The sequence below is a fragment of the Neodiprion pinetum genome, chromosome 6, assembly GCF_021155775.2.
Source record: "Neodiprion pinetum isolate iyNeoPine1 chromosome 6, iyNeoPine1.2, whole genome shotgun sequence".
Classification (NCBI taxonomy): domain Eukaryota; kingdom Metazoa; phylum Arthropoda; class Insecta; order Hymenoptera; family Diprionidae; genus Neodiprion; species Neodiprion pinetum.
This window is the reverse complement of record NC_060237.1, coordinates 3,819,564-3,836,122: the sequence shown is the minus strand read 5'-3', so window position 1 is coordinate 3,836,122 and position 16,559 is coordinate 3,819,564. Positions and strand designations below refer to the sequence as shown.

General features: G+C 44.6%; 1 protein-coding gene across 5 annotated transcripts in view; it reads left to right on the top strand.

The window, feature by feature from the left end:
* Ten-a (tenascin accessory) overlaps nt 1-16,559 on the top strand; it is a 488,025-nt gene that overhangs the window by 313,966 nt on the left and 157,500 nt on the right. The gene's annotated exons all lie outside the window — the stretch shown is intronic.

The following is a 16,559-nucleotide window of genomic DNA, read 5'->3' as shown; positions in this document are numbered from 1 at the left end:
ACTTTGAAACCAAGGCAAAGCGTTCGCTAAACGTGTCTATAATTCTTCTACAACACGTCTACGTTCGCGTTATAATTAATGACACGTTGCCAAGAAGTCAGAGTCGACCGCGGCACGGCTTCGCGTTTAATCACGATAAGATAAAACTGCTGATCCCGACTTCAGCCGGCCGAGCCGAGTGGCTGGCCGGTTCGCCGCCGCTTCTGCATGAGCGATGATCCTTGTATTTCCACCGCATTTGTCATATCTCTTCCATCCCTCGCGTACCCGACACACGCGGATTCTCTCGCTCAGTCGTACAAATGCAATAATACCTACCACCACACTCGGCTCGGTTCTCCACCCTAACCGTTCTCCGCTCTCTCGTCTTCGTCCCCTTTTCGGTCTCGTTTGAGCAACTGTCACCGGTACCGAATCACCCCGCTGCACCGGCGTCTTCCCGAGGTTTTGATGAGCCAGGATTTGGCCGGAGTCCAGGATACGAACCTGCAAGTCCTTGCTAACGCGGCCCGATTCCGATCTGCGAACCTCTGCACTGTTTCTTTCAATTTCCAACCCCGGCCTCTCGTCTCTAGTCGTCCCTCTTCGCGACAAACTTCTCCTCTCTCTCTCTCTCTCTCTCTCTTTCTCTTTCTCCGACACCTCCCACGCACGTGTGTTACCCACGTATAACGTAACGTGCGAGTGACCGCCTCTAATGATAAAAATCACCGCCACCCCCCCCCCCCCCCCCCCCCCGCGGCTCCTCGAATTACCGCGTTATTAAGAATCGTCGGTTATAATTTTTCACACGTTTTTCTAAGCCACGACCGTCATATCCAGTGACCGGCGTTGCGACTCAATCAGTTTCGCGACGGGAGTCGGATCCGTGGATGCAGACCTCGATGCGTATACACGTACGCACATGCCAAAACCATTTTTCACCGCGCATTAGCATCGGGACGCGTGTCGGGTTCATTTGTCAACCCCTACCGGTGTGCCCGTATACGGGCTTACGGTGAACGCGGCCTCCGCACATCGCCCCAACTGCAATTCGGAACGACGCGCAATGCGATGCGTGTAACAGAGACACCGGGTGTGTACAACGCGAGGAACAAAGTGTCGACTTGCACCGGGCGCCGACAGGAATTGATCCGTCCCCGGAACCATGCTGTTTCGTATAAACACCGCGACACGTGTCCTCGACGTATAAGGATTTCTGCGTTGCAAGCTCTTCCATTTCCGAAGCTTGCGATCGTCCGACGATACGCGATACGTCCACGCACCCTGAGGAAAGTTGACGCATCGAAACACGAGCTAAGAACACCGGGGGTCCCGACGCCCGGGATATTAGCTCTTAAAATTGCTCTCCTTGTTGTAGTAGTCTCCGATATGTAGTAGAAGGAAAGAAAAAGAATAAAAAAAAAAAAAAACTCATTCAACCTCTACGCCCAAAAGTCACCGGATTCCCACGCCGCTCGGCCGGTAATGGATAAATGATGTGCGTAAGGTTGTGACCGTCGTTGAGCGAGAATATTGTGCACGAAACGAAAATAAGCGTGCCGGTGTCTTTGTTCCGTGAAGGTGAATTACTTCTTTAACCCGAGATTATACCTGACACGTGAATACAATTAAAAATGAGTAATCAATTAGATTTACACTCGCAATATTCGGACAATAATCATAAGTCGCGACTGTGGGTTTGAAGTACGATCTTGTTCGATTCTTACTTTATAACACACAGGATACAAACTGTGTAACCAAAGAATGATTGAGATGTAAAAGGAGGGAGAATACATGCATGATTGAGATGTCGCGAACGATTTAGACGACATGGAAATAGGATCAGATATGGAAGTGTGCGGTATACGTAGAGCTTGAATCCGTTCACCCGCGAAGATTATAAATATGCCTGACAATATTCGGGCGTGATCGAAGCCGAAGGGTCGCGAACGAGAAAGCCGCGGTAATATGAATGCGTTGAAAATCTGAAACGAGATATCTAAATCGTGACGATTTTGATCGACATCGGCGTGTTTGTCCCGCGCCTCCCGCTCTTCCGGATGAAGAAACACACGCCCCTCTTTCTCTCTCTCTCTCTCCCCCCCATCTCCTTCTACAATTCTCCCTCTCGTCGTGATGGGGATTACGAGGGGACGATTATCAAGGATTTTACCTAATATATTCGGCGTCGCCTGATAAAGTATCACATGAATTACGGGGATGAGATGGGGAATGAACGGACGACGAGGACGAGGACGAGGACGATGAGCGCCCTCCACGCTCTGCTGCATCCCGTCGGGGTTTTCGACGACGGTCACGTGGCGCGGTCTGCCAATGCGGTGAAAATTTATTACCCTCGATGCCCGGGGAGAATGATTTTTGAGGCTTTGATCGTTACGCTCGATTATACTATACGGTAACATTCACCTATTCCGCCTCCTGTACTTTTCTCTCGAACGTTTCAACAAAATGGAAAAAAAGAGAAGAAAAATTCTGATCACGTAAACGAAAAATAATCATTACCATGTCGTTAGCGTGTTTTTGAAAAACTTTTCCCGCATAGATATCGCCATGTATTACACATTATCCCATTGTTACCTTATTGCCGTTACACCGTATGTGCATATATAAATTCAGCGATCTGTATTCTTCCATATCACCGAATCCATTCGTTTTTCAACAATCACCGCGGTTTTCACTAAATGGAGAATTTCCCATTTCCATAATGACGAGTCCGTAAACTCGCGACGTATAATTTTGTCGACCGAAAATTTTGTGCAACGCGACGTCGGCCTCGGCGGCGGTGGCAAAGGATGCGATCGTAAATTTTGATTAACTTTAATCGTCTTTAATCCGTAAGAATTAAAAGCATATGTCGGCGCGAAGCGAATTGTACAAAATTGCCCGATCCCCGTCGACTCCCCCTTCCCCCCCCCCTCGCGCCCCCTCGACCCCCGTGGCGTGTCACGTTCGCTTTACAGGCTCATGCATTTATATGAGAACTATAAAGTACGATCTGTAATGCACGCATGGCCGCCGGGCGAAGAATTTCTCATAATTACTCGAAGGTGTCTCCTGATTGCTCGTAAATTTCGACAAAAAAAAAAAAAAAAAAGAAATGAAAAAATTACTTATACACGGTACACAAATTTTACCAAGTTTCGCAACGCGTTCGGGTATACGTTGAAAAAATAAAAAGAAAAGAAAACGCTACGCTACGATAAATCACGAAAAATTTTTGTCGCGGGTTCGACACTCGCTGGAATTTAGGTAGGTTAAACTACACCGCTTCTGTTTAAATGTTTTCATGAATTTTCAACTCTCTAATAAGTGTTTTCCGGTCGAAAAACGAAATAAAGCAAGAAATAAAGCGTAATCGTGCAAATCTTTGTACACCGAAAAAGCTGAAGGAAAATAATTTCTCGTGAAAATCGCCGGCATATCCGACGTATGAGAAATAGCGAGGAAACATTCAGCCGTAACATTTTCACTCATGCATGCAAGAAAAGTTTGCAGCGGATTGATGGAGGAGAGAACGGCAGAAGGATGAGCCGGATTTATCTGACTGATGACTGCGGGAGTATTATAGATAGAGATCGGAAGCGTCACGGTCCGGAGAGCGCGTATTGCAACGACTATCGTGTCGCATCAATTAGGATTTGTCAAAAAAATATTATTGGGGTCGTTTGATGTGCAAGTTTTGTAACCTCCGCGTTTGATCTTCGCCATGAGGTCCTCGGCGTGCTTCTCATCCTCCTCCCTTACCTAAGGCTCGCTCCCCTTCGGCGAGGAGCAGCTTATAAGCCTACCGTGTATATATACATCTGTATACATATATACATAAATGTACATTGTGTGGCACGTAAAGCATCAAGCTCGGTAGGATTAGGAGAATGAAATCGTTCGTTTGTAGATTATATTACAAAGAAATACTTTCTAGCGTTTAAATTGAGTAACGAGGATGAAAGGTGAAAAAAATAAATAAATAATTGAATAAAGAAAACACCCGAGCTTTGCGATTTTCGTGGAAAACGGAAACTCTTACTTGCCACGTCGTATTGCAAAAAGCACTCGTCGATATCTCGTATATAATATCGCCTATTCGCGTGCCCCTTTGACTTTTCCGAGGAATCAATCTCCGGAGAGCGGGACTTCAAGTCCGGGCTTCTACCGATACATCAACGTATTGTCGACTTATTGCTACTCGAAAACTTGGCCAAAGTTTTCTCGTCGAAAGAGGAATAGAGGCAGGCACATGTAGTACGTGCGAATCGAGACAAGGTCGAGAATTTTGTACGCGCTCAAGAGTCTCGTTGACGTGATTCGAGCTGATATCTGGCGTGCGAACCAAACTTCGGTTTATACGAAAGCACTTTCATACATCGTACATGGAATTTACAAGTGCCTGTTGGAGTGGAACCTCGCAGCGTTGCGCCGTTTCTGCATTAAGCAAATACGAAATAAAGCAAGCTCGATACCGGGATATTTCTTCGAGCATGGGGTGAAAAACATATTGAACCACCCCCCCTCAACCCTTCGGAAAAAGGGAAATGTTAATAACTCGCCAAGCTTCTTCACATTCAAGTCCGCTTTCCCTGATTCCAAAGCAGAAGAGAGTACAGAGGGAGAAAGAGAGAGAGAGAGAGGCGTTTATTCGCTCTGAGACGAGTCTCCTCGGATGGGAATGTAAACAGTGCGTAGATAAAACGAAAAAAAAAAAAATTGATAATTCGTAAGCTTAATAGTAAGGAAGCAACAAAATTAGTAGGAGAGAAGCGATTCTTAAATGTAATAATAAATAGAAATACACATAAGATGTAGAAAAGACTAGATATATGAATAAGCACAAATGAACGTGTAAGTGAAGTAAAATTAAACAAAATAAAAAAAATAAAAGAAGAGAAATAAATATGTAAAGATATTAAAAACATTAAAGCAAGATAGCAATAAAACGAGTGGTACAAAGGTACAAGTAAAATAAAAAACACAATAGTGAAAAACAAATAAATTAATCAGTGAGAGAGGGAGGAAAATAAAGCGTGAGATAAACGTAATTCCTCGAATATCGAAGCGAGAATGAAACGCGGCGTCCGCGTAAAGCTTCGCTCATCTGAAACGTGAAATATATGGATGTAAATGTGGAACTGGAGCGGGGATCAACCGGACCGGAAACCCGTTTCATTCATATTCATCCGTCGCTGGGCATATTGACGTATGTATGGAATTCCTTCCGTCGGGATGGACAGTCACATTTAATGAACACCGAAAAGCACGCTGCGTTTTAAACCGGCTAGAAATCCACTCGGAACGCCCCAACAAAACATCGGCGTCCCGCTGCTTAGGAACGATATTTTACGAACGAGTGCTTATAGCGTTAATAAATTATCCCCCCCCCCCCCCCCCCTATATCACACAATACACCGAGTATATCACTCGAATTATTTCTCCCCGGTTCTCGACGAATCTCAAACATCCTGCAACTCGAGTATTTGCTCCATAAGAAACCACGAAAAAAAAAAAAAAAAAAAAATAGAAAAGAAAAAAATAAATTCCAAATCGACGGTAAAGTTTTCCCCGCAAACAGAGAATTCCGTTGGTTTTTATAAAAGGACATACGATGTAGGGAAAAACCATTGAAAGAAGATACGATAATAATTCGAAAGGTTTTACGTTTTTTTTTTCTTACGTCTAATCGTCACTGTCATAACATTCCCGAAGATGATCGGAGCCTCTGGCAATTAGACAATTTAAGAAATATCATACACTATAAAACGTCCAAGGTATGCATACTACTGCTAACTAATTATCCAGTCCCTACGTCTGGAGGTTGGCTCCTAAAATGATCGACAAACTGCCGGGGTTCATAACGAGGTAAAAAGTTGAACGTTTCTGTGTCGTTCAACAGCTGGAGCTGAGAAAGAATGAGAAGGAGAGTGGGAGAGGGGGGAAGAATAAAGAAGAACTTTCGTTCCCGAAGGCGATAAGAGAGACGCTCCTCTCTTCCAACCCCGTGTTCGCCTGGCTCGGCGCTGCTGATCCTCCTCCACGTCTTACAATTTTCTCTTTCCTTCTTTCCTCCTTCCTTTCGTTCCCTTTCTTCCCGGAAATCTCTCCCCCTTGACCCGTTCCGGGTAAAACTCTTTATTTGACTTCGGAATTAGCTGGTTTAATGCGGTTAAAGAATAGAAAGAATACGAAGCCCCGGAGGTGGCCTCTGATCGTGCCTTGTTTAGAAATCGCGCTCTTAACGGAGACTATGGCTAACTTATTCCCACCGTACCGGTAATTGGATTAGAGCGAATTACGATCCTTGGTTAAGAATCGCGCGGCGGTCGCGTCGTCCCGATTTCTTTTTTTTTTTTCGTTCGAATAGCAAACTTACTTTATCTAAATAAATGAATGGCGAAGAAGAGGAAAATTGGAAAAAAAAAAAACCAATTTATCAGGAAAACAGGCAAGGTTAGAAAAATAAATAAAGCAACGCAAAATTCTAATTCACGTGGCTGATTGATTTCGAGCGGTGCCGAAGCTCTCGAAAATCGAGCGTTCAGTGACGCGGCAAGATAATGGGATTCCGGCGGTGGATATCCTGCAGGACCTCAAAATCCCCGTGAAATTCGAAGCAATCTTGGGAGTATATGGAGTATAGTAACTATCCGCCATTGCACGCGCGAAATAGATGGAACGATTTTCTCGGCTCGATTTACGCCAATAAAATAGTGTAATTAGAAACAGGGCTCGTAATTAAGATCTAGATTGCTACCCACTGTGCGGAAGGAACTCGCCCAGATTCCCTTCCCACATCTCGGCATCGCTTCCAGAGAACTCCGCAGTGCGAGCTCTGCTGCTTCAATCGACGCCCCCTCCTTTCCTCCCTTCTCTACCTCCCACTGCCTGGAAGTTGCAAATTTACAATACGTGCGTTGGCGTCATTTCCGTAGTTTTAGAGAGATTCCCGAGAGGCTTGGAAAGGATTCAAGTATCGTTTGGTGGAAAAATCATTTTTCATTATTCGATCGGCGTTTATTTTAGTAATATTGTAACCGAGGTGTATCGTTCGTTTGGAAATCGAACGAATCGTATCAATTCGTTAACATTTATTTCGAGTGACTTCTATTGATTCATTTTACCTGATGATACGATTCGCAATAATTTCCAATCTTTTCACTAACATCCCGATTTATTCATCGTTATTTCAACGAATATATCAGTCGCTTGAATTCCGTTTGCTCAATGCAATTTCATTTCCAATTGTTTATATTCACGATTTTTTCAAGCATGAACAACTATTGGTGAAAATTTTCCACATTAGAATCAAGTAAGCAATGCAGGAGTGACGACACGAAGAAGACGGTTCTGTATGAAAAATGTAGGTCGGCGAGGGAAAACGTAAAAAAAAAAATAAAATAAAATAAAATAAAACTAAAAATAAGAATAAGAGTAAGAAAAGTAAAGAAACGAGGCAGAAACTGCATCGCGATACGCGAACCATCGGATTTCCATCCGTGTGTCTCGTCGCCCTCGAGCTTGACGGAGTCCCGGGTGGTCGTCATGTAGTTAACCGATAGGAAAAGGCAAGCGAGGCTGGCAGCGGGCTTGCTGTCCCACATCGAGTTTTCTCCTCTCGGGTAAGAATAAAAATGAATTCGTAATTTCTAATTCGGCCGGGTTCCGAAGACCCGGGTGGTTGAAATATTCAACGTTTCGCTTACAGCATCGCGCAGTTTTGCGAATGAAAATGGAAACGGGTATCGAACCTAGTCTGGAAAAAAAAATTATATCCCCCGAGGAAAGAATTGCACTCGTGAAATCTCAACGAAAATTTGCTTCCCTCTTTCTCGCCCTTATTAATCGCATGACCAACGTTGCGTGAAGACCTCCTGGTCCGAAGTGAAAAGAAACGTAGGTACGTTAACTTCATCGATACTGTGCGAACCGTACTGCAGTCAGGCAGAGAAAAAATGCGTTGTACACGAAATAAAATGATAATTAAACCACTAGGTATCGAAATTTTATCAGTGAAAAAATCTAGTCCACCTCGCGAAGGCGTTCATCATGTTACCCACAACGGTGAGGAAAACAAGCGGCCCGAGTTTCGGTGAAACGTTACGATGTATAAAAATTTCATCGCATTATACGTATAATTTATTCCAGCTGACGCGTTTTAATTCTAAACTGCAGTCCGCGGTTTAACGCACGAAACTGCAGCAGCATCAGCGCATAGCTGCACCAAACTGCAAATCCATGGTATATCAGCTTTGTCGAAGCGTTGAATGGGGGGGCAGATGTACCCCTACTCCGGTATTATCAGCGAACGGGGTTCTGGAACGGGGGGAGGGGGCGGAGATTGTGACGCTGTTAGGCGCGAATATTATCAGCGGATGACACCCGGGCAAAGCGTTCGAAAAACCCGTCTACCCGAAAAAAACGGAAACAAAAAAAAGAAAAAAAAAAAAGGAAAATAAAAACGGTCAATTCGGGTTTGCCGCTGGCAAAGACCTCGCCTCAAATTGGAGCTGAATCGAGCTCGATCCCGGCCGGCTCGCGAGCACAGAGATGCAGCAGCCATGAGCGTCCACCGTACAATTGCATCCCCGTGAAAATCTAATTATTCCCATTAGCCTTGAAACGCGCGCGCGCGAACCTCGCCTCTACGGGTACCTACTCAGGCAGCGTTCCGCAGCTCTGCTGCATGTGTACAGAATTCCAATTACCCGAACTGACGCGTGTTTAATTCGTCACGTGTGTGAAGCCGGGTGTGATGTAACGGATGCACGATAGTACGCGATAATAAAAATTTGGTATGACGTTGCCAAAGAGAGAGAGAGAGAGAGAGAGAGGGATAAAAAAAAATACAGATCGGACGGATCGCCTCTGGTGCAACAAGGTTAAACAGTGTGAGGACGATAAGCCTGTCGCAGTCGGAAAGCTGCGCTTGCACCTGCATCTGCGGCAGCACCAGCAGCAGCAGCAGCAGCTTCGCCTTGTGAACCGGGTCAACCGGAAAGGAAGAAAGAGGGAGCGAAGCGAAGAGGAGGGAGGGATGAAGAAATAATGTGAAAAATAAAGGTGGAGGGAAAAAAAGAAAGAACAAAGTAAAAAAAGTGGACATACACGCGCTAACAAGACGCCATAGAATTTATAATTCTACGCCACTTTACCCATATTCAGCGGATTCGTTCGCGTTTCTTTCCCGCCGAGACAGGGAGGAAGGAATGGCGGGAGGGTTGGGGGTTGGGGGTGAACGGGGAGGGATACGTGTTATGCGCTAATTGCAGCTCTGCACTTTTCGTTTACTTGTTCACTTCTTTTTCCTCTCTGTTTTATTTTTAATTTTGTTTTTTTTTTTTTTCTATTTTTCGACGTACGAACGATGCGGATTTCTTCATTGGGAGGTCACCGCGATTCCGCGCTTGCTGTTGTCGATCACTTTTTTTTCCTCCACCCCTCCCCCTACCCCTTCATCCCTCCCCCCCCGCAGTGTAAAGGTATTGCCTCATTAATATCGCGTGCACGACTTCACTCCAGGCCGGCAGCCTCGAGTGTCGTGAAAAAGATTTGATCCGACACCTGCCGAGGATCACGCGTGCATGTACCTTCAATGCCCCGTGAAATGTGCCATAATTACTTCTGTGTAATAGGTCAGAGGGTTTAGGTCGGGGCGCGGGATTACCGCGATATGGTTCAATGCGCCGAGCCGGAGACGAGAGAGGGGAAAAAAACGGATGCAATAAAGTGAAACTGACTGGAAAGATATTGCAGGAGAGGTGGATTTAAAAATTGGAAAATTGAAAAAATTCTTCTTCGTCTTACCATGTTTCGCTAATCGAGATTTATAAATCGAGAGAATTTGAACAGAATCAATACCGACTTCGAGTATGTCTCATTACGACATTTGATTCGCTAAAATAAACCGAAAGTTACTTTCTACCAATTTACATATCACTTGGAATAAAAAAAAATAAATAAAAAAAAAACAAAAAACGGCAAATCAAGATCGAGCGATGTGTACGAAACGCATAAAATATGGAGAAATTTAAAATTTTCAAAGAAAAACAATGGGAAATTACTTCGTTTTTTTTTTTTCCTCCATATTACACCACAGGTACTTCTGATCTACGAAACGATGACGCCCTTCGATTCTCAGTAGAATAAAATCGAAGGAACGGAGGGCTCCTTGAAGACCTCTCCACGATTTTCGGGATGGACAAAAAAATCGCGGCGCGCTGCCGCGAGTTTTTACGCTTGGCTCAGCGGACAAGTTAATCATTTCGGGTGCGACGGGTGAGAGCGGCTCAAAGAAAAACTTGCCGAGAATCTAGAAAAAGCTTGAAATAATGCGATCAAGGATCGATCCGAGCGCGATAGCTGGCTGGATCTCTTCGCCTTCGTCTAGTTCTCCTAAAATTAGCCCCGCTGCGTTTCCGCCACGTCGAATCTCTCCTTCTTGAGGCTTGGCCCGAATTACTCTTTTTTCATTTATTCGCATCGCTGTCTCTGCCTTCGCGTCTTTTTCCCCCTCTCACGACGATCTTCGATTCTCACTTTTGCACAATCGGTGACTCGAAATCGTTAAACTTTTTTTCAAACAACGAAAAGTAAAACGAGAAGGAAAGGAAATGTCCGAATAATATCGTGACGTGCAAGACTCGATTATACGCTGTTATTAAGTGACAAACATATGTGAAATATTTGATGATAATAACAATTAGGGTAATGGGATTTCCCGGCGTTGAGTATTACCGTATAATTATTAGATTGTCCCATTTCATCATCAAACCCCTGCAGCAGCGGCGGCGGCGGCGGCAGCGAATCGGGGGAAAATCATTTGACACGTAGCGAAGATATCAGCGATTCATTAACGACTAATGCAATTCCAATTCGCTCTCTCCCTCTATATTTAATTTTCCAATTTTTCCCCTCGCGTCACTTTGCAGGCGTGATGATGAAATTTGTCGGGGGTAAAAACAGATGAAGAAAAAAAAAGAAAAAAAAAATGCGGACTGTTACAATAAACTGAAACTGCTATTGAAACTTTATCTGACTTTCGATTGAAATTCATCGTGCCTGCATGAAACGTAATATTATGCGTACGGGTATAAAGTCCATTATCTGCATTCACTCTCCTAAATCCGTCCACGCACTTGAGTTCAGGTTGAATGCACATATTTTTCCGGCTACGCGAAGGCTTATGTTTCCACTGGAAATCGAAAACAACCATCGCGGATATGATGAAATATAGCGTTGAATCCGAAAGCGTATCTCCCGTATTTGCCAGCTGCAGCAGTCGCGATTAAAAAGTAAAAATAATAAATAAACCTAGTTATACGTATACAGTAGAGCTTTTCAAATGCTCGATGGTAAAAATAACCCGATTCCCTTGTCCCTCAATTTTCAATTTGATCTATCATTTCGCATTGTCACAACTCTCCTGCGATTCGCGCTTATGTCCGCCGGAGATAAATTTCGCATTATGGCATAAAACGGCTGTATCGGTATTACAGAATTTAGAATCTCGATATTATAAATGAAAGATTGAAAACTCTTCTACAGCTGCAGCCTGAGTCGAGAATTAATGATATTCTTTTCGCGTGTTACAGTTAGCTGGCATATATTTTCTCCTCTCTTTTGAACTTCTTTATCCATCTTTTTTGTTTTCTTTTTTTCTTCTTCTTTCTTTTTACTCTTTCTCGCGCAGTTTAAACGGCTTTGACAAATAAGCACAGTACCCTGTCTGCGTGAAGTCGAGAAGCCCGAGGGCCTTTCAAAGTTTGCGGACATGTACGCTGGCTGTATGAAACGAGGTTCAGGTACGAACGTCGAGAAGCGAGGCGGCGGGTGCCTGATATCCATCTTTTATGACGGCGTTCGGATTCAATTTGCTACTCAATATCAAGCGAAACTCGCACGGCGAGCCGATTCAAGTTTATAGAAACTGACGTAGACCTCCATCCCTGAAAAACGCATGCCAAGAATCATCCCCCTCGTCCCTCTCGATCCCTTCACGGAGGCGAAAAACACCTCCTCGCATCGACGACATATATGTATATACATATAGATACGCGTCACACACGACGTTACTTACTGCAGTGCAGCGTCGGCAAATTTCCGCCCTTCGTTGCAGGTATTCAAATTTTATCGTAGGACATATTTGCTAGGGATTTGACGACATTCTATTATTTTCCAAAGGAAATTTTTCGCCCGATCCATGTCTAATAATATCGTCTGCAGCTGAACGTTCGCTAGCGGAAAAGAACCCGGGAATAAGATGAAAACGTAACGCGGGTATTTCCGGAGAATTTTGCGTACCGACCCCGTCAACGTTGGTAATATTGTAAATATCTTATATCACGCGTCATACGCATGCTGCAAGCCCTTAGGCGACAATCTAGCCGGAGGTAATTAAATGAGAAAATATTACGGGAAGGGCCGACAAACCCGCGGCTCAACACCGCGCCGTTTCGATCGCGCGGCGGAACCGCAATACAAACCACTTACACTTACGGGAAAACGTATCAAAAGTAAAGGGGAAGTCCCGATGCCCTGGGGAAACTACCGCGCCGCTGAGCCGTGACGCGATCTGCGGAGAGAAAAAAAAAAAAAAAAACAGGAAGAAGAAAATAAAAAAGGTGAAAGTAAAAGAAAAGAAAAAAAAAGGGGGGGGGAAAGACACACACATATATATACAATATTTACATGGATGACGGACGGCTGTGGAAGCGGAAGAAAAAAGAGGGAGAAGAGGGAGTGAGAAATAAAAAAAAGGTATAAATGCACGACGATGTATATGCAACGGAAATCGGACGTAAAGTCTATATATGCCCTCGACCCTTTTCACAATATTTTTCAACATTCTGTTGGGTTTCAAATCTTGTTATTATATAACCAAACGGAAAACCGACCCAGGTCTGGCCGCGTCAAGAAATGCACTCCTGTCAGGAATAATTTACAAACTCCATGCGTTCGTACGAGCTCATGAATTTTATAATAAACTGTGGCGACTCGGTACGGTGATACCGAGATCAAGCTTAGCTTGTGTAACCGAATTTGATAGATGATAAATTTGAAAATTGACGAAACTGACTAGTTTTCATTAATATCAACGTCTCGTGATCGAGGTATTGCAAAAATATTCACAATAATCGTAATCGATCTTATAAATTTTCACTTTATTTTTCATTAAGAGGATACTCTTTACGAAGCGAATGAAATATCACTTGTTTTGATTATTACTCATTAACTTACCGATAATACCGCCATTCTACCTTTCAAGTAATTCGAGTATTAGATACACGAAAAGGAAAAAACTTGTCGATATCGCAATTTCCCGATTGATACATATTCAAATAACAACAGCAGCAGCAATAACAACAACAACAGGCATTGTCGGCGAAGAATAAATGACGATAGAAAAGGGTGTAAGTGAAAAGCGATGGGGAACCGTGTGCGAGGGTTAAGGGTGGAGGGCGAAGGTGGAAGTCGTTGGTTGGAGGAGGCGACGGAAAAGTGGGGGAGTAAATAAAATAAAGAACACTTAGGGCAGCGCACGTTTTCCAATTCCAGGGTCTTATTCGTTTGTCGCATAGGTAGTGCAGGGTTGCAGGGTACCTACCACGGCTCGTTCACTCGGGGCTTTGTACTCGGTGGAGTGTAAAGGTAAGCGGCGTGAAGCACGCGGCAATGCCGGGCCGCATTGTTTCTCCCTCGAATCCCGCCCCGTTTTACGTCCTGATGGCAAAACTCGCGGCTACATCCACCTCCGGGGGTCAAACGGTCGCCTCTCGTTCGTGGTCACCCGCGTCGACGGAATCGGATCGACCGGTTTTCTCCTCTCGAACGACCAGCGTTGTTACCACCCTTAAACCCGCACCTCCCTCATCCTCCTACTCGGCTTCTTCTTCCCCTGCATCCGAAGAGCGGCTCTCTATTTGATCAAGTGAGAGTCTAGGAGAATAGAGCGCAATAAGGCGCGAAGGAGTGACGAAATTCACTCTCTCCGTCTCTTTCTCTCTCTAGTTCTCCTCCTCCTCCGCCGCTTCCTTAACCCCTTCACGTCACCGCTTCACGCCGAGCTTTTAAGGCGACGAGTTTTAGAGTCAACGCCGCGTCGTTTTCACATCCCTGTCTCCATCCGCGGCTCCGCGTTTATTTTTACATCTATTGCTCGCGCTGCTCGGGGGTCAGTTAAAACGGTCGAAAAATCGCGGTTTACCTTTTTCCCCCTTTTTAATCATTTTTAGACTCCACCGCGTATCGAATGCCAGGAAACGGAAGAATATCTAAGAAAAATAACGTAGGGAGTAGAGAGAAGCGAGAAAAACATTCTCGGGAGAAATGACGGAGAGTATCAGAACTTTGTCATGTATATCCACGAGTTTTGGGACTTCGCCAAATAGGTATATGTATATACGCTGCTCTTCGGCGAGCCCGCAATCTCTGCCACGGTCAATTTCCCTCACCTACGTACATGTATATGTATGTGTATATGTATGTATATATATATATATATTTATATATATTTATAAAAGATTCTTCCCGGAGAGAGAAGCAGGCCGGCGAAAAAACGAATCCCCTGCATCGAGCTGTATTATTATACCTTATAGCAAAGTTTTTTTCACCCCCTCCTCCCTCCTCCCAGGAGGAAAAAAAACTCGTCATTATTTTTTCATCTCCTTCGCAGTTCTCGAAAGATAAGGAGAGGCGTGCATGTAGAGTCGAAGAAGAAGCACCCGTTTTCGTCAGACAAAATTCAACCCCCTTCACTGTTCCAAAAATCCAAACGACGACGTTTTCATTCGAAAGCTCTGTTAATTTCTCTGCGATTTTTCCTACACTTTGCCGCCGATGATTCCGAAGCTTGCGCCGAAAATCAGGAGGCGCGGGACGAAGAGGGGCGCCAATTCAAGGGATGAAATTATTCATGATTCCCTCAGCGGCCCCGGACGCCAAACAATAACCATCGCGGGGCAAAAGGCGCGTAATAATGTTTCTCGATACTACTATTTCCGCCCTCAAGGGCCTCGTACCGGAACCAGCCGACCGGCTGCTTCCCGCGAATGCAAATTCCGCAGGACGGGCTCCCGGGAAAACGGCCGCAATATGTCGGCCGGCTGAGTGCAGTTCGCCCCAGCGGCGATTTACGGTAGCGTTTTGTCGACGAAAATTATATCTGTAAGAAAGGGAGAGGGAGAAGCTGCACGCGAGCTTGTTGCACCTTCGAGAGAAAGTAAGGAAAGCGATCCCACGTTTCGCCACCTCCCGCAGGATGCATAACGGAAAAAATAACGCCGGTGCGTGCGTGCTTATTGATCCCTCGGAAAGCGGACCAGGGGGAAACTCTCTCGGCCAGGCGCGCCCGAGTCGAGTAGGCCATGTTATGTCATTCGGAGCTGCGTGCATGTTTGCCTCGGGATATTCAACCCCGGATCCTTGATCCGCCCCTCCGACCCGCTGAAAACTGGACCACGCGCCACTTGATGAGAGGAAAAAAAAAAAAACCGTAAAAATCATTCGGGCTCGGGGCAGCTGCCTGCTGTTCGAATTCCTACTAGCAAGGAGAAGTTTCGAGACGAGAAGAGAGGATTTTAACAAGAAAAAATAAATACAAATTTTGACGCACTTTGGCGTTTCGTTGAACGGGCATTTGTTTGTTTGCAGGTAAAAAGATCTTGACAACTTGTTGTCGGTTATTTTGGAAAATGTGAAGTAGTTGAAAAAGAAAAAGATAATGTCCGGCATCTTTTGAATGAGAAGTTTCTCACGATCGGTAGGATAGAGTGTTTGTCGGAATTTATCGAAAACGAGTTTTCAACAGTTTGTATGTTTCGCCGAAAGACGCGTTATTCGTTGAGACGCCAAAAGAGGAGTCTTTTAACTTCGGCGTGAAAATGCGTGGTTTTCTATTGTCCTAATTGGCAGATCCTATGGCAAAGATGCTTCTTATCGAGGCATATTTAGTTTCAAGAATCCGCACTGTGACCGATTACACGCTAATAAACAGGTAGTTACTTGCAGCTTGTTGGAAGATAAGAATCAGGGGGGATGCATGATGGTTTCGTGTTTTGAAGGAAATTTCGAACAAGGGTAGAAACTCGCCCTCAACGATCTTGAAACAAAGGCGATCTCACAGCGCGAAATTGAGTGGTTAAATCCAAGAAACGATGATCGGATACACGTGGGAGCGAGTGGTTTTAGATTGCGTGCTTATGTGTATTTGGCTTGGATTTCCGGGGATTTTACTGTCAAGAATCAAACGCGCGAAGCTCTCCCTTGACGAGCGTAACGACATCCTTAAGGGTATAAGGTGAAACAAATACTGGCAAGATCATGCTTACTATCAGCGATGCAAAGTGTACCTCGTATATCCTTCGTGCGCGAGTTTCATCATTATTTTACCTACGTAAGGTGGAAAAAATTATATTCAGCCACCGTAACCATCAAACAAAATAAGGCTGAAGTTCGGAAAGTTATGGCAATGATTATCATTTCGGTAAATCGTTACTTATAAATTTCAGGAGCGTCCGAAACTCGGTAAATCATGTTTGAAATACACAATTTGAAAACTTGACTACTTCAGA